General features: G+C 41.2%; 1 protein-coding gene and 1 non-coding gene across 3 annotated transcripts in view; both read right to left on the bottom strand.

Annotated features, from left to right (window-relative positions):
- Window positions 1-17555, bottom strand: part of FMN1 (formin 1) — a 342614-nt gene that overhangs the window by 56430 nt on the left and 268629 nt on the right. The window lies entirely within an intron of this gene.
- Window positions 6710-6779, bottom strand: LOC123631290. The gene has a single exon (XR_006733129.1). It is a non-coding gene; the product is annotated as a small nucleolar RNA SNORD63 (small nucleolar RNA).

The raw sequence follows: 17555 nt of genomic DNA, 5'->3' as shown, positions 1-17555 counted from the left end.
GTACTAATGGAGCACCCATTACACATTAAGCAGAGAGGATCCTAAAATAAGTGAAATAGACACCTTCCCTCTCTTATTAGCTAAGTAATTTCTCAAACATTTAAAAATTGAGAGAAGTGCCACAGAGGTAAGAAAAAGAGTGGCAATTATGTCAGTAACAGAGGAAAGCTAATTTCCACAGGGGTAGGTCTAAGGAAAGCCCTGCTTCTCTGAGGAGGCGTCACATAAACTGAGATATGGAGGAAGGGGGACATCAATCAGGAGCAGGAGCAGTGAGGCCCCGGTAGGGTTCCAGACAATGCAGACAGAATAGGAAGAAGGGTGGATGTGGAACCCTGCAGGTCTGGAAGGCAGGATCTGATCCACCAAGTACAGTTGGTTGTACCCTCTACATACCCCTCATCTCCATGATCTCCCTCCACTGACTCCACCTCTCTAGCCCAGGCCACCCAAATCCCACATAGAATCCTTAACTTGTCTGTATTGGGGCCCTCCTTGGCAGCTAATAGACCTAGCCTATCTGAGTTCAATTTCCTCATTTGTAAAATGGAGATAATAATAGTACTTTCCTCAAGTTTTAAAAGGAGAAATGAGATATTACTTAATATCAAACCTGGCTGAGAATATTAAATAAATGTTAGGTAATGCTATTTTTACTATTGTTAACAATATGTCACAAATATCATAGAAGCTTGGGAAGTTTCCATAAAACAGATGGGACTTGAGGGCAGTTTTGAAGAGTATGTATTCCTCACCTAGCAAAAGGGAGGTGAAGCTGGTTCTCTAGGCTCAAGGAGTTGTGTAAGGCAGGCCTACACAAGGCTGGGGGGCAGAGTGGCAGGTGAGGGGTGTGTGTGTGTGTGTGTGTGTGTGTGTGTGTGTGTGTGTGTGTGTGTGTGTGGTGTTCATAGGACAGGGAGGCAATAATGAGACTCACTAGACTGGAGGAAAAACCTTGTGGGGGAGAAGCAGTAAGCTTGGACATGTAGACTAGAGACTACGAATATAACCTCTCAGAGAGTGACGCAAATAATGCACTCATGCAAATAATCCCAAAGAATGCAGCTTTTTTTTTTTTAAAACTGACTTCTGATTTTCAGTGAGGAAGAATGGGGGTGGAGAAGGGATGCTTGTCCCCACTGTCAGTAAATAAAACCTTCTGATGGGGAAGAATTTTGAATATTTGCAAGAGAAATTCAATGCTCTCCAAAGTTGGGGGTGGGGGTGGGAAATCGGATTAGGGATTTCCATGTACCTGCCTAGAAATACAGGGCCTCAGTCTATGGCCCATTTGAATTTTTGCAACTCTTTAAAACGTTATCATTCCTGAGGGATTGATGTCTCTGTTGAAAAACTTTTCTGTCCCATAGGTCAGCAACAGACCAACACCACAGCGTTCCTGTGACCACTTATGATTTGAAACACAAACTCAAGCTTTGCATGTTTTTAAAACATCCCTGTAACTATGAGTTGTTTAAAAATAGCTATCCCCCAAAGAGTTTATTTCCAACATCTGACATGATTGCATTTTGCAGCGATTTGTTATGTAAATAATGGTAGCAGAGGAGAAATATGAAAAAAAACATTGCCCCTTCCCAAAGCCCGATGGATTTAATGCTTTTGTTAACTCTGGATTCCAAGTCTGGGGGTTGTTTGTCTGTTTGTGGTGTGTAAAGTAAAATACTATATGCCTGCCTCAGCTTTTCTTCTGATGTAGCTGCAATCTGAAAAGGAACTATTGTTCCTCTATGGCTTCCCTTCCCTAGCTGTCCTTTGCAGACAACTGTGCTTCACTGTGGAGAGGGGTTTAAATGTGCTGGCTGTTGAGATGAGGCTGTGTTTTCAAAGCAGAGGGAAGAGCTTTTTGAGATGATGATTCAAGTAGTATTTTAAACTGCCAATAATCTAAAGCCTGATGATATAGGAGCTATTTGCTGAAGCTTCTATTTCTTCAACTCTCCTTACTGCCTCAGGGTTTCCTGAATGTGGTGCTTTCTGATATTTTCTGTGAAAGGTGGGAGGTAAGGCAAACCATCACTGTTAGATTTGCCAATGGGAAGAAAGCAAGGCACTGAATTTTTTACCCAAATGTTGTCCTTCTTCCAATACACCATCCTTCCCTTCCTTCCCCATTTGACAAACCCTCCCCTCTCTCCCCCTTCTCTGCTCCCTTCTTCTCCACTCCCTCCCAACCCAATCATTTGTTGAATGTCCACTGTATGCTAACTTTCTAATTTTTTCTCTAATGGTCATATTTTAGGATGTCTTCCCTCTAATGGCTGCTACCACTTCTACAGCAATTCTAGGCTGTAATTTTTCTCTTAGAGGATAAGTAGGAAAGACATAATGAAGAGAAAAAAATGGTTTTGGTCTCTAGTTAGTGTAACTGATGGGAGGAAAGGGTTATGGGAATGTCTTTGGAAACAACAACTGTTTTGCAAGGAGCTCATCTGGAGAAGTCGGATACATCCCATATTGATGAGGGAGAAGACCTACAGAAAGCCAACTAGCATCAAAGTAGCCCCCAAGCCTAAGTGCAGAGGAAGTGAGCCTTCTGACTTGGGTCATCCAATATGCCCCAAAATGAGCCCATAGAGGTGACAGGGCAACATCCCAGGGAGCAGTTGCATGAATGACTCAAAAGTATAGTGAACTTTGTTTGATAGTTACAGATGAGTTAAAAGATCAACAAGTTTGAACATTTCTCTGAAACCTGACGGGATATCCAAGCATCTTTTCTCCTGAAGGTCTCCAGAGGTCATCTTTATGAAAGTTAGTGGAAAGTAACATTTTCATACTTTCCTTTGTACTGTAATAAACCAACTGATTTTTTTTTTTTAACTCTTAGGAAATGATCTAAGAGTTTAAACATAGTAAAAGTCTCAAGTTCACCCTTTGGAATCCATAGGGAAAAGGACTGTGGGCATCTTCATTTAAATATGAATTGTCTTACTCCATTCTTACTTTCTTGGGCTCCTTCCTAAGCCAAGATCTTCTACCATTTAATACAATAAAAGGCAGATGCTTCTCACACTGCAGCAAGATTCTGAGAGAGATAGCTCTTTATAATTTCCACCCTGACTCTTCATATTTTTTTTCTGATTCTTAGTACCCCCTGGCATTTATTTCCAACAGTTCTGTTTGATCTCCCCCACTCTGGTTAGTTAAGCTCAGACCCCAGCACGCCTGTGCTGCCATACTCTGATGAAAACAAATCACACTCTTGGATGGCAAACTTCCTTTCCTTAAACTTCTGTGTTTTTCTTCAGGAAAATTAGAAACATTATATTTATGTCCTATCAACCATGACACTGGATCCAGCTCAGGATCCTCTGTCCCTTGATCAACAAGTTGATGGAGCTGCCTAACTCATCTCAATCAATCTCTTCCTTCCACGAGGCTTGTGGAGCAGAAATTGGTCTTCCTTGGTTTTCAGTAGTATCAAACGGAAGACACAAGAGCTTAATTACATATGGAAATGTTTCTCATCCTATGTTAGCTCTGCTCCCTTATCCTTTCATTGCAAGCTACTTCAAGGAGAAAAAAAAAATAGATATATAAAATACAAACAAAGAACAGAAGCCCAAGGCCCAGATCAAGACTACTAATGGTTTGTCAAACAAAGAAACCCAATTGCCCAGCTCTATCCATTTCATTCCTCCTTCTCCCCAAATGTGGCTGAAACTTATCTCCTGCCTGGCCCTCTCTCACTCACACCATTATTATTTTCAGTGATTTTTTCTTTTCTTTTTCCAGAAAAGGCAGTCTCATCAAGAAGTGAGCAGATCAAGGTAATCTAGGTGGCACTTTTATTTGAACAAATACTCTTTCATCTTTTTTGTAATTCAACTGATCCTGAAAACAGAACTACCACCTAAAAGGGGGAGAACCTAATCACCACTGACCACCTTGGTTAATTTTAGAACGGGTGTTTCATGGTCACTCCATAGAAAAGTCTGAGGCTTTTTATTAATGTAAATCCTTCAAGATTCTAACATTATGATACCAAGAACTTTAAAAGTTTTGCCATAAACAAAACTGCCAAGGGTTGGCATTGTGGCTTTTGGACACTCTCAGGGAGAAGGCATCATCTCTGTTAGAGTTTGTGAATTTAAATTAGGTAGGTTTGTTTGGAAACAGAGCAGCACTGGGGAACCCAGCCCCTTTTGTCTTACAGGTACGGGACTGCTCGTGAGCCCACGAGGAAGGGCTGGAGGAGCAGGCAGGGCACATGGATGTCACCTGCCTGCCTGGGATGTGCGTCAGGCCCAAGCACGTAATCACACACACTCGTGCACAAGGTATAGCAAATCATTCAGATAAAGTGAAAATTGATTTTAAATAAAAGGCATCCTTATTTTAGTTTATTTTTTCTAAATCATGGCTCTAAAAAATTGGCCGGGGGTGGTGGCTCATGCCTGTAGTCCCAGCTACTTGGGAGGCTGAGGCAGTAGGATTGCTTAAGCCCAGGAGTTTGAGATTGCTGTGAGCTAGGCTGACGCCACGGCACTCACTCTAGCCAGGGCGACAAAGCGACACTATGTCTCAAAAAAAATAAAAAATAAAAAAATAAAAAAATAAACTTAGAATTATTTTCCTCTTCCAAACTGAAATATCATTTTTCTTCCTGGCTCAGACCACCAACCAGGTTCCTGCCATCAGAAGTGGGGAAAGTACTGGATATCCTTTGAGGAAGCCTGATCAGATGCCCTATTACGCCAATTTCCAAAGCAAAGATACTTGGAGATACAGACACATTTTTTTGCGTGTGGTCTAAGTTGCAACCTCAAAAACTTGGCAGTTTTCTCACCGTGGACTGTGATTTCCACGATGTGATGGTTTGTAAGGGTTTGTTTTTAAATCAATGCTATGGGTAATTCCATGGGAATACTATTTCAATCCCCTTGAATTGATAACTTTTCCTTCTTAAGTGTAACCTTGGTGTTCAGATGACCTTGAGACACAGACAAGAAAGAATCCCAGAGGTAAACTCTGTGTGGTGCAAAGGGGGAAGGAAGAAAGAGAAGCTTGTAAACTTACGGAAATAAGAAAGAAAGTTTTTCATGTGTTGTCCTTCACACTGATCTTTTATTTTACTTTCATTTAGGAGCACTGTTCACATTTTCTTCTATTTCACTCATTCTATTTATTACCGTTTATCATAACAATAGTTCAAATACTAACTCAGCTTTAACCCAGCCACTCTTTTTCCCCCATCTTTGGGGCCAGTACTATAAATAGCCAGATGCTCTCTGCCCAGAACCAAATCCTTCATATTTTTCTACTTAAACTGTATACATCTTACAAACTTTGAACTTAATGAATAGGAAACTTTCCCTTTGTTTGGTGAAGAACAAGATGATATACCCACTGCCTGAGCACATGTCTCCCTGGGTGTCTTTATTGTACACTTAATCAATAAGAAAGTCTTGAGGCTATATACACATCAGAAATCCTCATGACGAGGCAAAGGGGCTTCGATTAACATTGAGAACAGCACGAGCTGAGCGGGTCCATCTGGGATAAGGCGCTCCAGGGACAGGGAGAGTGATGGCAGGATGCAGCCAATGCCTGTGCTGCGTCATGATGCTCCAGGACACTTTGTGCCTCTCCCATTTCTCTTCTAAGTCTCTCATTAGAGAGTACTCACATAACCAAACGAAAATGGTAACCCTTTCTTCCCCAAGCTTGATAATAAATAGCAGTCGACAAATGCTTTAACATTGTGAAAAGTATGTGGTGAGATTTACTCCTGTCGTCTGGGCAGTCTTTGGGTGAGTTTGAGTCTGAGACACAAACATGTGCTCCACCAAGATGCACGGGGAGGGCTATGCAACTGCCAAAGAACAACGAGATGTGAGCACTACCTCCCGAGCCCAGAGGTGAGGCTCCTCCTTGAGTTACTTTCACTACTGTCACCCCATGATCACTTCTGATCATCAGTCTCCACTCTCCTGGGTACTGAATCTGGCTTCTGTTGACATTCAGTACTCATCCTCTTCAATTTCATTGCAACATGAACATGTATTAGCTCCTTGCAATTTTCTCTCTTTAGTTTTCATGCAGTGCACTACCTTTGATAATCTGTTTCTTCAGATTATTTCCTCTCTCCATCTCTTATGGTACGTTGCCCACCCACACCAATTCTCTCTCCACTGCTTTCTTCATTCTCTACAGTCTCCCATCTTCAATGCCAATACAGCTTTATGAGTCACTGCTTTGAGCTGATCCCCCAACTGCGAGTGTCAGACTCAAGTATCCATCACCTGCTTGTCATGTTATTTCATATATTCCCAGGATGCTCCAGGCCAAAGTCTCTTCAATGCATGTTCATCTTCCTGTGTTTGTTTTTTCTTTTAATGGTACTCTATCTTTTCAGTCACTTAAGCTCTGAGTCTGTCATTTTAAATTCCCATTCTCTCACATATAATTCCTCTTATTCATCTATTCAACATATATTGAGTGTACATCCATTATGTGCCAGGCACCGGGGATATGGCAGTGTACACATCTGAGAGATGGTCTCTGCCTCTGTGGAACTTACATTCAATCAGTTGCCTAAGTCCTAGAGACCTAGCTTCTATAATGTCACCTGGGTTCAACTTCTCTTATTTTTTCCCATAAAATACACCTTAGTTTAGATCGCCATCACCTTTCCCATGTATTACTGAATGGCTTCTTAAATGAATATTCTGCTTTTTTTAAATCACATGCTCAGTCACAGGAATTTACCACACACTTTTCTTCAGAATGATGTGTAGGCAAATACATCACTGCATATGCACACTCCACTTCTGATCACTGTCCCTCCTGCCTCCAGTTCATTGGACACACTGTGGCCGGTATCACCTTTTGTTCCACAGGTATGATCAGTTCACTTTCCTGCCGGCATCTTCAATAGCTTCCCATTACACAAAGCACAGACCTTTTGGCCCAGAACTCTACACTCTCCACAATGCTGACACACTTTTTCATCTCTTACTACTTTTCAAAATTTTCCAGCATAGATATATAGAATGTTGAAGCTAGACGGGACCTTCGGAATGCCAAGGCCCATCACCTTCAATTTGTGAATTAAGAAACAGAGGCCAAGAGAAGTGAAGTGCCTAAGGGGTTAGGGAAAAGCCCAATGTGGAACGGAGCACTCAGAGGTGGCATATAAAGACGGGTAGAACCTGGGAAGATGGGAGGCTCTTGGCCAATCTATTTGTAGAATATTATTTTTAAGTTTCTAGTTTTGGGGAATATATCTCGATGTCTACAACCCATTGTTACCTATCAATTCAGTCTTCATCGCCTCTCTGTGTCTACTTCCTACCTTCCTCACCCTCTTTCCAAAGTGATTCTGCAGGTGGCTGTGCCAAGAGCACCTCCCAGTTCTATCAGTGGCCTCCTACCTTGTTACCTTCCTCTGGAAATCGGACCCAAAGTTTGGTTTTGGGCACCAAGTTTGAGATATGTATTTGGCATCCAAGCAAATATGTTGAATAGGCAGTTGGATATACTAATCTGGATTTCAGAGGAGAGGTACAGGCTGGAGATACAAGGTTGGTAATCACCAGAATCAAGATGGTATTTGAAGCCATGATGAGATCGCCTGGCAAGTGAGCAGGGCTAGAGAGAGAAGAAATCATACACTCAGTCCTGAAGCCCTCTCATGTTTAGAGGTTGGGAAGATGAATAACCAGCGTAGGAAGTGGAGGAATATCCATGAAGCAGAGAGAAGACAGAAGAGGGTGATGGCCCACAAGCTAAGAGAAAGTTTTCTAAAGAATTGTTTGACCAACTATCTCAAATGCTGCTAAAAGGTAGAGTAAGATTTTGTGTCAGAGGGATGGGTCCTTGAGGCTAGAATTCGTATCTGATTCATCACTTTTCTTCTCAGGGTCTCACCTACAGTAGGACAACTGAAAGACAGCTGTGACTGGTCACAGATCAGGATGTGCTATCTGTTGCTTCCTTGCCCATCTAGAGACGCCCACCCAAGGGCAAAATGGGGGAAAGATGACTGTGTCCACCGTTCTCACGCTGAAAGGATCACCAAATGCCCTTGCCTCGTCCATGTGGCATGAGCCAGAGGCACTCCCCCCGTCTGGAGAACTTCCAGGGTTTGGGGAGGTTGAGTTGGAGGGCTGGGGGAGGAGTGAAAGCAAGGAGCAAAGTGGTGAAGGGGGGAAAAAAAAAGACCAGAATGTTCAGAATGATGCTGGGCAAAGACAGTGATGCCTGAACATGAAAGAGTCTGGAGAGCAAGTCACAAGAAACCAAAAACATAAGGAGGCAGAGGGGAAGCTGAGAGAAAACAGAAAGCTATGAAAGAAGGCAGAGAAAACTGAGGTAAGAGAGAAAAGAAAATTAAAAGCAGAAGGAGAGAAAGAAAAAAAATCTGAGGAGGTGATGCCAATGTCTGGAGAAAGAGAGGAGGAAATACGATGCCACCGGCTCATGCTGAGCACAGCCCGGTGCCGTGAACCGAGGGACTGGCGTCTGACTTCTCTGCGCCTCAAGAAGAGACAAATGGCAGATTGAGAGGAGCCTCTGGGCGTTTTGAATCCAAGAAGAAAACATACTGCGCGGGGTGAGATGCTCAAGTAAACACAAATGACAGCAGCCCCGGGCTTACAAGTGACCCGACTGCAGGCTCAGTCCTCTCCTGGCCTCCAGCTTGTGTGCACAACGGACACGGCTGCTTAGAGAGGGAGGGCAAAAACCTCGTTCAACTGGGTGACCTCTCTTGTCAGCATTTGGCTAATTAAGGAAAGATATTACCTACAGATCTTTATGTCTTGGTCCTATTTCCTGCTTGTTAAAAAATGGTTTAATGGGGGTAAAAATCAAGGCAACAGAATCTAAATTTTTTCTCCAAATGAGCTGAGTGGCAGTGCTTGCTGTTGCCAAAAAATCTTGAACAATAGGATTGTGACACGAAGACTGAAATCTAAACAGCATGAAGAAATCTTGAAAGCCAAACAGTCCCCATTATCTCATGCTTGCACGACTATAGTCCAAAAGATGAGTGATGATTCTCCGTTTGTGCAAGCAGAGCAGAGGTCCAAAGCCCTGACAGAGCCACTAATTGCCCATCTGCTTGTTTACACAGCCCAGAGATGGTGACTGGACAAACAGCTCATTTCCCTTGAAACTGGACCAAACTGGGGGGAGCCTGTGATATGTGACAGCAGAGGACTCGGAAGAAGTCTCCTGGGAAAGTGCCTCCAGATCAAAGCCGAGGACCGGCGAGCCGAGCAGAGACTGGCTTGATCAGCTGGCCGGCCACAAGCAGCTTTCGGTCCATCACTTTCCGCACCCCGCCCACCCCAGCACAGTGCTGGACCCCCACTCCCTGAGGTCAGGAAATTTTGGGGTATTCAGACAAAAGAATCAACCAGGGAGTGTCAACACCAAGCTAACCTCCAGGCCTTGGCAGCTGAGACCATTCTGTTTAAGTGAACCTCTCAGCCTTTTCAGACTTCCCCTGACACTTAGCATTTGCTGCACTGTCTTCCATTTTAGTGTTCTCACCTCCCAGGCTAGACTCTAAGCTACTTGAGGACGAGGACTTGAAGCCCCTGGATCCCACAGCAGGGCGCTTTGCATGTGAAGAGCCATTACCCAAAAAATGTTCATGGTTGTTAATGATAATTAGCATCTCTTAGCATAGTATCTGCATTTTTTATTTGCCTACATCATAAGGTTGGTTTATCGAGACAAGAGATCCAGACTTCTCCGTTGTACCCTTGGTAGACTGTGGAAATCAATAATGGCTGGTGGAAATAGGACTGAGAGGATTCTCTTGAGAACCTATTTCTTCTCAAAATAAGATTGGGTTTAAAAAAAAAAAAATCTATCTCCCTACTGCTTAGCTCCTAGGTATTGTGCTAATGTGTAGCAATAGAGCCATGAAGTGGGAAGCAACAATAAAAAAAGTATTTGCTAACTTGCTTCTAATTATCTGGAACTAACCATAGTTACACTGAGGACTGTATACTTAAGGGGGGGGAGATCATTGGTAAGTGAATAAAACCAAGTTCAGATTTTTCCCTCTGAGCATTTAGAGAGCCACATATTAGTAACATTATACACTAGCATTGAACAAAACTGAGAAGTGACCAATCCTCCCAGGGAGGAGGACTGCAGTGCTGGAATCCAAGGCAGAATGGGGCGAGGGGCAGCCTGGGGTCTGTAGGCAAAGCCCAGCAGTCCCAGTCTAGCACGCTGCTCACCCATCACTTTGGCCGTCTCTTGTCACTGCTGTGCTCTTGCCCTGGGGGAGCATCTGTGGGGCAGACTTTCCCGCTGGAGCGACTGTGGTAGTGGGAGGGCAGAGAAAGCTGGAGCAAGCGATAGCTCTTTTCTGGAGAAGGCTGAGGAGTGGGTCACCTCCAGGATTGTCATATTCTCAGGAGGAGCCGTGATGTGATGCTACTTGAATAGCTAGCTGGAGAGAGCTGTTTTTCCTAGGTTACTATTAGAAAAGTAGGATCATTTGGTGTTAGCACCTTAAAGATACTACTGAGGACATAACAGTATGGTTGAAACCTCTAATCTCAGCACATAACTGCAGATGACTAAAACCACTAACCACTTTGCTTCAAAACCAGAAGGGCCTTGTGAAAGGCATTTTAGATTCTGTAGATTTCCACACACAGGCAAGTTACAGGGATCCCGGAGGCTCGGTTATTAGAGTAAGCAACAAGGCAAAGACAGCTGTGTTGGGGGGCCAAGCAGTAGTCTGCACAGGAGACCAATTCTTGGGATGACCAGGAGGGAAGGGGAGCATATGAAAATGGAACAAACATGAGAGAAAGATGAATCAGCGTGCCCCATTATTACAGAACAATGAGCGGACTGTAATTGTGGGCAACTGGAGTATGGAAGAAGAATGTGCACATAACTGGTTAAGTCCCAAACAGTGTGAGAAATTGTTTAAAGAAGAAAAGACGATTCCTCACTCCGCCCTCCCCAATCTTTGGAAGATACACAGACAGGAGTGTCACACAATACAAAAGGTTTGTATTACACAGAAGCTGTTGCTCAAGGAGAGACTTACAGGCAGGAACAAAATTTAAAAACAAACAAACCACCACCATTTATCACAGTTTATCCAGCCAGTGGTTTTTCTTTATCCCTTTGGCTATTACTTTAGATACTTTTGTTTGGAATTTCCCGCCCCCCCTTTTTCCTGACAGCTCATTGATCTTGGCTTGGATCATCACAGTTCGTGGGAAAAAATATAGGCTACTCTTCTAGCTTGTTCATTCTTGGATGCCTTTTGGATGTTGTCCATTTAATATTTTTGAGAAACAGAGATAGACACACACGCAGTATTTGGATCAGAGTATACGTAGTGTGTCCCTGGAGAAGAGGTTCCATAGATCCAAGAGAATAATCTCATTATTTTAAATTAAGACTTGTGGTATTTCAAATCAACCCACCTGGAACATGTAATTGAAGCTCATGAACTTTAATATGAATTCCAGATTCTGGTTTCTTATCTATATTTTCAGGAACAGAAAATTGGTATATAAAGTAACTGAAAAAAATTATTTTCAATGTGATTTAGAAGTGGCTTTTAACTAGTTTTACACATTCCATCACTCCATCTTAGAAAAAGTGGAGTAGAAAACCGCAATGAATGAGACCTTACATTAAGTCCCAGGAAATATATTCTGGCTGATGACGATGGTTCTCATGTGCTAAAATAGGCATGTATCATGGGAATCACTTTAGGGGACTGGGTTTGTGAGGCTAGTATTTATGAGGCTGTGTATTTCTTCTCATGTTGTAACACAGAAGATGATTGAGGAGAATGATAAAATCCCATTTCCTGGAAATACCTTCTTTCCTGAAGAAGTTATGAGGACCAGAACAAACAGATCTGTATTTTGCTATTTATCCGACCCTTAGGGACAATACCAATCCGTTTTCCTAGGGTAAGCACTGATGGTCAGCTTTATAAATCTTGATGGACCAAGTCAAGTAAAAGCCAGAGCCTATTAGTTAAGAGAGCAGATATCAAGAGACCACAAAACCTGAGGATCAATTATACACTGTGGGAACATACACTATGGATTTCTAATGCCAACAGGCTATAATCTCCACTGGCAAATAAAAGTTCCAGGGGCAAAGACTGTTCTTGCTCATCATTGTATCAATAGCAAGTAAAGCACAGGGCCTAGAACATATAGTAAGACCTCAACCAATGCTTAATGAACAGGTTGAACAACTTTATCTGTGCTAGTATGACATAAGGGTGCATAGTTGACTGGCTTACATTTTAAGCTGGTTTGGTGGTCACAATCGCCTTCTGGCATTGGTGCTATTACCTCTATCTTTGAGATGAGGGAACCTCAGCCTTACTTGTATAAAGTAGGTTTCCCAAGGTCAGAAAGCTAGGGGAAGGATTTGAACTCAGGTTACTATAATTTTAAAACCAGCCCTCTGTTCAGTCTCCCAGGAGACTACAACAAAAACAATGAAAAAACAATTTGAAAGAGATGCAAAACCCACCCCTTGACTCTTACCCAGGACTATCTAGCTCCATTAATTGCTGTCAACACGCTGGAACCTATTTCACCACATGAAGCTCAGAACAATTACCATTAATGCCACAGCCATGACTACAGACTAGGAACCAATGCCAAAGGAAGCTTAAATTAAAGAGAGCAGATGATCATGCACATATATTATGTTAGCAATTAGGCTTAATCCTAGAATCATGAAGCCAAAGGGAAGATATTAAGAGAAGAATAGTGCCCTCCTGGGAAGAACAGCAATTTCAAATAGATTTTTCAGTGGCTTTCTACATTACCTACTTGAATGTATTACACTCCCCTAGAATTATTATATTATAATTACTCCACATTTTGCTTATTTCAGCAAGCACATGGGATGGTATGATAAGCTCAGTAGGCAGATGGTTTGGTTATTTCAGTGAATGATTTGAATGTCAACAAGGTGGTGGACGCCAGGGGGAGGGTGGAAGTGGTGAAGAGCAAAGGTCCTGATGCCTGACGCTGAGGTGGAACAAAGATGAGCTGTCAAGGACCAGCACTTGAAGACGCTAAGCACTTAGGTTTTGCTAAATTTATGAAAGGATATGAGCTGACACTGCATATCTTCTATAGAGAGAAAACCACTGTTTATCCATGTTTAGAACAGTTCTGATCTAGTCATATATATATATATATATATTAATTTTCAGAAGAAAAATGCTATAAATAAATCAAAACTTAAATACAAAAACTGGTGGGGAAAGGTAGATCTATTTCTTCTTAATTCAAAGGATAAAAAAAGGATTAAGGAATTGAATGATCACACTGTCTAGCCTCAGTTTACAACTTTTTGAAGCCTCAGTTTCTCAAAAAAAGGGAAAAGCAAATCTCATCATTCTCCTTATCTGCTAGAAAGCGGTGTTACAGTAATTAACAGTTATCAAGGATCATAAAAGTTGTTCATCCTAGTGGCGTGTACTGTCACTTTCCATCACTTTTAGCTGTTGAGACAGGGTACTCCGACTTGGAGGATCCCAAGGATCCTGTGTTTGCAGTTCCATTTAGCAGCCACTAGGTGGTAATATTGTTGATGTGGGTAGCCACAAGGCGTGATCCATATTGCATGCCTTCTTTAATGGAATTATGTACATCCCTTCTGTCATTAAGATTTGTAACTACAGAAATTACAATTCTACTTTAACATATTTAAATTATTTGAATGGTGAAAGACACAATTCCGGGAGAAGAGCTCCATGGATATCTGGTGCCTTTTTAATTTATGCTAACTCTACTTACCTTTCACTCAATTTATATACAGGATGATCTTTAAATTATAACAAAAAGAGGCCTCAGGTCCTAGAGAAATCCAGTTTATATACATTGCTTTTCGCTTACTTTTATAGGAGATGAAAAAGAGTGAATATGACTTTCTTTCTAGTACTTAAGACTTTCCTCTGTAATTAATAATTATTTGCCACTTGCACTTGGAACCACTGCTTTTTGCACCATTGGGTAAGTAAAACGTCTGTGATTAACTTTCTGAGCCCCATCATCTGAACCATTTGATAAGATTGTAACAAAATGAGAACATAACAGCAGCAGTGGCTGATATATACAGTGCTGGGCTCTGTGCTAAATGCTCTACATATGTTAGTCCTGGGCTGCTAAGAGCTCTGCCACAATTCCTTTAATCCAAAATGGACTCAATAGAAGAAACAACCTGTATTATTTGAAAGAATAAAGAGCTCTTTCCAGAGTTGGACATTATGTACAAAACTATTGTATAATATGTATTCTGCAAAATAACTCCCAAAAGGCATGTGGGTGTTAAGTTCTTCCATTAGGAAGAAGACAATAACTGAGTAAGTCAAAGAGAAGTCATGTGATAGCAACTGCAATCAATCATTGATTAAAACCTTGCCATAGTTGTCAAGAATCCAAAGAGAAAGTGGTGGCTGGGCCAACAATTACATGAAGCAATTTATTATGAAAACAACTATTATGCAAGATGCAGGGCTCAATGCTGATTCTGTAAACTACTTAAATACTTGTCACTGCTATTCTTTGTCTTTACAAATTACAAAGTCAAATTTGTTGTTGTCATTGTTGGGGAAGATAAAAGGAGGACTCTACTAGGACTCCATGAAAGGAGTCCCTGAGGTTAAGTGACTGACCAAGTTAAGGAAAGTCTGCTATTCTGATGCTTTTCTCCTTTAGATGGTACGAGAAAAATGCTTATTTCTGTTTACCTACATGAATCTTGGGACACAGAGAAAATAAGTGATTTTCCAAGTTATTAGTATGGCACAGTAACAACACTGGGATTGAGATGACCCTGACCTTGAGTAACTGAGACCCTCAGGCTCAGTTTCCTTCTCTAGAAAGTTAAAAATGACAAAGTCAGTCTCAAAGGATTGCTGCAAAGATTAAATGAAGCACCATGCTTTGACTGTTGTAGTCAAGCAGCAGACCCCCTACCCCCAAACTGAAAACTCAAGAGGGAAATTTTGAACAAATTGGTATTTTTCACAGAGAGTGATGATGGGATAGTAAGAATGCTCTAAATACAATGCATTGTATTTATTAATGCTTTGCAGTTTACATGGTAGTTTCACTTGTATATTCTCTCATTTCATCTTCATAATGACATTGTGTAGTAGATATTACTATTCCTGTTCTACAGACAAGAAAATAAAGGCTCAGAGAAATTTAAAAGGCTGCCCAAAGTCACACAGAAAAGTTAAGTGATGAAGCTAGTGTTCAAACCTAGGTCTTCTAACTTCAAGCTCGCTACATTCAGAACACTTAAAACACACGCACACACACACACACACATTTTACTATTCTTACCGTTAATAAAACTGTATTGTGAACTAAGAATTTGTTAAGATGGCAGATCTCTTGGTAAGTGTTCTTACGACAATAATAAAAAAGTTATATGTGATAGAGAAAAGTATTGCTTAAAGAAAATATATAATAAAAGAGATTTTTATATTAAAAAACCTTTTTTAAGCAAAAAATGTACATGTAGTCATGGTAGAAAGAGTAAATTGTGAGTTCATGGCTCAGTGTCACAAACAGAACTTCAGAAGTTACTAAAACCCTGCTTCTGGGAAACATACCTTAGTCTACTTCCATTTATTCCAAAACAAAACAACAAAATAAGGAAAGGAAGAATTCACAAGTGAACAACAAGGTTTATACACAGAAAGAAAGAGCCCTACTCACAGTAAGAGCCAGGCTCATCTCTTACTTGCACCTGCAGACATTTCTACTCATCAGACAGGTGTTATTGCCATTGCAGCTCCAGAATCTCTTCAAAGGATCTTGGATTCTGCCATGAAAGGGCAATGAAGAGATCACCAACACCACCATCAATGGTGACGTGGACCCTAGTAATACCGAACATGGTTAAAGGCCTTGATCAAATGTTGTAAAATCCATTTACGGTACAGTCCCTGTTCCATTAAAGCAATCAAACAATCTGGTCTCATGAGTTGGAGGGGTGTGTGTGTGCGGGTGTATGGCTAAATATCTTCTGCTGCTCTATAGAAGACCCTGCAAGAATTAATGATACTCACCTTACTTTTCCTCAAACCTAACCACTGCCATCTCTCTTTCACTGCATGTAGTTCTGAGACAGTGCTTAAGAACATGAGACAAAGCCTTTTTCAAAAATCAGTGGTAAGGCTTAAAATGAAAATACCCACAGAAGAGGTCAGATACTGGCAATGGTCTTGAGATATAAATGATGATATCTGGTCCTACACTGTGGTTAGGTTTAAAGAATGGTCTGTGTTAGGGTAATTCAAGATACAGATCCTTACTCTCCCACCCTGGTATGTTCATAAACATATACATTGAAGCACTTACATAATGAAGAGCTAAGAGGGCCTAAATGAAACAAAGAACAGGACTATGGTAACAAGAAAAGATGACGAGGAGGTAAAACACCCTACATAGTAGAGGCCTCCTCATGACCACTCCAGGTTCAGACATCACAAGAGAGTGATGGAAACTTGAGCAGAATGAGTGAAGTCCATCCAAGTCCGGGGGAAGAACTGGGGGGCTCTAGCAGATCTGTGTATGTGCTGTACTGTTTTGAGCTCTTGATGTCTTTGAAATATTTCCATTCATTTTCCCATGGTTAGGAGGACTCTGTTGCCTGGAGCTATTGCAGAGAGGCATTGAGGAGGGGAACCACAGGAAAGGAAGCAAGGTACTAGCTATGGACTTGGCTGTCTACTTAAAAGAGAAGGACAGCATAAGGGGCCTTCAAAGTTCCTAAGTTGTCCAGTCCATCGCCCAAAGAAAAGAGTAAAGAAGTGAAGAGATTGAATGAGAGCATTCTGTTCTGAATTCTTTGGATATTTTCCACAAAGGGCTAGGTTCAGGAGGCTAAGGGACCCCAACTGGTACAATAATGGGGAAGCACTGAATGGGAAGCAGAGTCTTCAAGAAAAATTTGAAGTGCAAAGTACCATAGATAAGTTACTTGTTTTTTAAAAAATATTTGTTCAGTTTTTTAGAAAGGTACACATTGGTTAAAACATCAAAATTTATGAAAAGTCTGCATATTACCTCTGAATCTCCTCTGTGCATTTTCTATCTACTATAGGAATGAATCTGTCTAATTTGCTTCAGGGGCAATATTTTAAATATTTAGCAACAACGTGACTATTAACTAACAGAACAGACAACCTGTACGGCCATTACGGTGAGGGGCAGCTGAATATCAGCCCTATGTTAGTTCGTATTTGTCCTCAGAGATTTTTGTTAGGTACCAACCAACTAACGGAACACACCTGCATATGGATTGTTAACAATTTACACTTTTATCCTACCGCATTGCCATCAGAGACTGTTATCAAACTTTTGTAATTTTGCCAATTTATAGATGAAAAATAGAATTTCAATGTAATTTATTTTACATTTCTATTTTGAGAGTGGCATCTTTTCACATGTATAAAGAGTAGTTTCTGTCACTGTTTATATTATTTGCCTTTCTTTCTGTTGTACGTTGTTCTTTCAACAATATCTAGGAATTCTTACATTTTAGGT

Source organism: Lemur catta, chromosome 1 (genome assembly GCF_020740605.2).
Source record: "Lemur catta isolate mLemCat1 chromosome 1, mLemCat1.pri, whole genome shotgun sequence".
Taxonomy (NCBI): Eukaryota; Metazoa; Chordata; class Mammalia; order Primates; family Lemuridae; genus Lemur; species Lemur catta.
This window is presented reverse-complemented; position numbering and strand designations above follow the sequence as displayed.